The following is a 3,214-nucleotide window of genomic DNA, read 5'->3' as shown; positions in this document are numbered from 1 at the left end:
TTAGATTTGCCATTCTAAAAACCTAACAACTGTCACTGACATATTGCAGCTCTTTCATTTTCTACAGATTAGAGAGAGTAGCTTAGAAGATTCTCCATTACAACTGTACTTCCTAAGGCATTTCGAAAGGTATTTGGTTGAAACTACCTCTCCTCTTTTACTTCACCAATGCAGTTCACTGTCATTTTTATAAGCATTTTTATTTGCATTGTCATTATGAAAATATTAAGCATTTTTTTTTAGTTGGTTTTAGGGAAAATAAAGATAGTGGGCCAATTCTATGTTAAATAAAAATAAAACACCATTAACTCAATGATAAAGCCCATTTAGTTAATTTCTGTTCTTTCTTTCACCCTCTGACCCTCCCATGGCCTTCAAACTTCTTAAAGTCCCAAACTGTAAAGAACACCAGGAAGAATAAGTGAAGCATAAAGTGGCAGGGACATGATTAACCCACCTCCCAGAATTGGTATTAGTGGGCCAATTGGGATTTTACACAGTATAGAATTAACTCATCTCATATACTTAAGAATATTCCTACCTGCTTGTGTGAATTCTACCCTTTGCCAGGCCCTTATCTGATCATCCAATGCTATTTATCAGAAAGGGAATTGTGTTCTTTAAAAATAAAAGAAATGGTATACATATGGATCCTCTGAGGTCACAGACCACATGGAGACCAGGTTACTGAAACTGCTCATCTTTGGCCAGGAGAGTTAACTAGCACCAGGTGGCAATGTAAATGTCACTGGCAGGAAGAGGTTAGATAATCTGTCAATTTAAAGATAATTTTGTCATTTTGGCCATTGACTTGAATTAAAATTAAAACTTAACTACCATAGTAAGGTATTGGTTTATTAATGTGGATAAAATGAGAGTTCCTGTGGCCAGAATTCTCACCTGGCCCTGGTTGACTAGCTCACTGTACACCTGTGGGCAATACATGGCTGTTGACTCTGTGAAAAGAGCTCCGCCCAGTGCTCTGGGCATGACACGGTCACAGGGCTGCAAGGCTGCAGGAGAGCAGAGCAGAGGCTGGAGTGGTGGCAGCGCCGAGGACAGAGGCCCAGAGGACGGCTGTGCAGGCAGAGGGGCCCAGAGGACGGCTGTGCGGACAGCTGTGCGGAGAAGCCCAGAGGACGGCTGTGCAGGCAGAGTGGCCCAGAGGACAGCTGTGCGGACAGAGGGGCCCAGAGGACGGCTGTGTGGGACAGAGGGGCCCAGAGGACGGCTGTGCAGACAGAGGGGCCCAGAGGACGGCTGTGTGGGACAGAGGGGCCCAGAGGACGGCTGTGCAGACAGAGGGGCCCAGAGGACGGCTGTGTGGGACAGAGGGGCCCAGAGGACAGCTGTGTGGACAGCTGTGAGGAGAAGCCCAGAGGACGGCTGTGCAGGCAGAGTGGCCCAGAGGACAGCTGTGCGGACAGAGGGGCCAAGAGGCAGAGACCGGCTTGCTGCCTGCAGACTCGCTCTGAGTGAATGGGATTCTAGTGACTGACCTGCCACCTGGAAATAAAGTTGGGTGTATCCCTTTCACCCCAAAGAGCGTTTTGCTGTCATTTTATTTGGTCACATTGAATACATAGTGAACTTGCTCGGGGCTGAAACCCATTGGCAAGACAATTAATAATCCAGGCTTAATTTTTAAATTAAGTCCTAGTTTTAGAACAGTTGAAAGTTCATGGCAAAATTGAGAGGAAAGTACAGAGTTGCCATATATCCAGACTCAATTTTAAGTCAGTCATTTAACTGGAATACACAATGGTCCATATAATATATAGACTCATGATAAATGCCTATTAACAGTGTGTCCTTATTACTTACTATTTACAGAACTGTGCAGATTGAAATGCATTAAAATGAACCGAGTGAATATTTGGTTACAAATATAATACATTTAGATGAAGTCTTAAACCTCTGTCCTGGCATTATTAGAATAATTTGACTGAGTATCAGTGATGTGCTGATATAATAAGATATTTTAATAAAAGTGAATGGGAATATTATCATTATTGTACCCTATTAGATGGATACATCTTCATAGTTTTTTTAGTTGCAAATTTTTACTAAAAATGGATTGAAATAAGGAAAGATGAGGGTAAAAAGGATGATCTAAATGTGTGTATTCCTTTTTTTTTAACACATCAGTGACTTATTTATTATATGAGACTTACCAACACTGATTAAAGATCCTCATTTCAAATTGAGTTGCACAGCATTCAGTGACCAAGTTGATTGGAATCCAGATCTTTCTGCTTAATTGATGTTTTAGGGCTCACAGTGATTTTAAAGTAATTGGAATGCTGTTTACTGCTTACCTTTTCTTTTAATTTCTATGTAGCAGCTAAATCAATTTTAGCCCACCAAGAGAAGGACCGAGGTGATTCGGCCCCAGGTGTTTTCTTGAATTTCCCATCAGAAATCTGTTGAGAGCAAGTTTTCTACTTCTAGGCTACTGGTCCTCAAACCATCATTTTTTGCCTCAGCTATAAGCTTCATAGAAATGTAAATAGAGTCCTACTCTATCTACTGAACCAGAATCTTTGGGGGTAGGGCCCAAGAAGCTTAACAAGTTTCTCAGGTAATTTTCATTGGAATTAAAGTTTGAGAACCACTGCCCGAGGCCAAGGAGATATAAGGGAGACAGACAAAATGTAGGTTAATGGGGCTGGAACAGTGAAGAGTACGGATTTACCTTCCAATATCTTGAGTCAGCTGCAAACAGCCATTTGCTCCATATTTGATAGTGTTCTTAGAGAATTCTCTAGGATCACAGTGATAGTTTAAAAGGAGCCATAAAGTGTGTTAAGTGCATGTGAGTGAGGTCGAATGGTAACAACTAGATTCTGAATGACACACAAAAAATCTTATGTGTTGGAGAGAATAGAGAATGAGCTGATAATTCTTGGATAGTGTCCAAAGCTTACAATTTAATAGCATTAATTTGAAAATAGTATGGTACAACGATCAATTAAAAGCTGTGTTGCAAATTCATATTAATATAGTGAGAAAAGTATGAGTTTTTATGCTGCTTGTTTTTGAGAGGATTTCATAAAACAGCAAGCATTTTGATTACCATGTGTACCATTTTTCAATATGTCCAAATGATATGGAATCTTTAGTTTTCTTTGGGCAGAAGCTAATAACAGTTATTATGAAACAAGAGAAAGCACTTACTCCATTCATGTATTAAACAAGGCAAAGCAGACAATCA

The sequence above is a fragment of the Manis pentadactyla genome, chromosome 8 (genome assembly GCF_030020395.1).
Source record: "Manis pentadactyla isolate mManPen7 chromosome 8, mManPen7.hap1, whole genome shotgun sequence".
NCBI lineage: Eukaryota > Metazoa > Chordata > Mammalia > Pholidota > Manidae > Manis > Manis pentadactyla.
Note: the sequence above shows the minus strand (reverse complement) of the source record.